The sequence below is a fragment of the Brassica oleracea genome, chromosome C4, assembly GCF_000695525.1.
Source record: "Brassica oleracea var. oleracea cultivar TO1000 chromosome C4, BOL, whole genome shotgun sequence".
Taxonomy (NCBI): domain Eukaryota; kingdom Viridiplantae; phylum Streptophyta; class Magnoliopsida; order Brassicales; family Brassicaceae; genus Brassica; species Brassica oleracea.
In genome coordinates, this window is record NC_027751.1 from 32619954 (window position 1) to 32620495 (window position 542).

The following is a 542-nucleotide window of genomic DNA, read 5'->3' on the forward strand; positions in this document are numbered from 1 at the left end:
TGTCGGTTGTGTGTTAAGGTTTGTATGATTTTTTCAACTAAATTATTCAAGATACCTTTCCTAATGACGTATTAAGCCTTTCAGAACGACTTGACTTTTGCAGGTTAATGCTGATTCAGCTAGCTGTAACAATCAAGCTTCTGATACATTTGCTTCGCCTGTTTCTACTGTCCAGAGAGAAATATAGGTACATCGTTTCTATTTTTGTTTTTGGGTTGTTTATGTTAGTATAATATTTTAGACTGTTCAAGATAGGCTTCCTAATCAAGTACTAAGCATTCCAAAACAACTTGACCTTTGCAGGTTCATACTGATCCAGCAAGCTGTAACAGGTAAACTAGTGATACATTTGCTTCTCCTGATCATGTTCCATTGAATGTCATTCCAGTGTTTTGTTCTACTGTGCAGAGAGAAAAACAGGTACATCGTCTCTAATTTCCTTTTTTTTTTTCTTTTTTTTTTGTGTTTGTATGATTTTCTTCTTTCTTAGACTGTTCAGGATAGGCTTCCTAACCAAGTACTAATCCTTCCAGAACATCTTG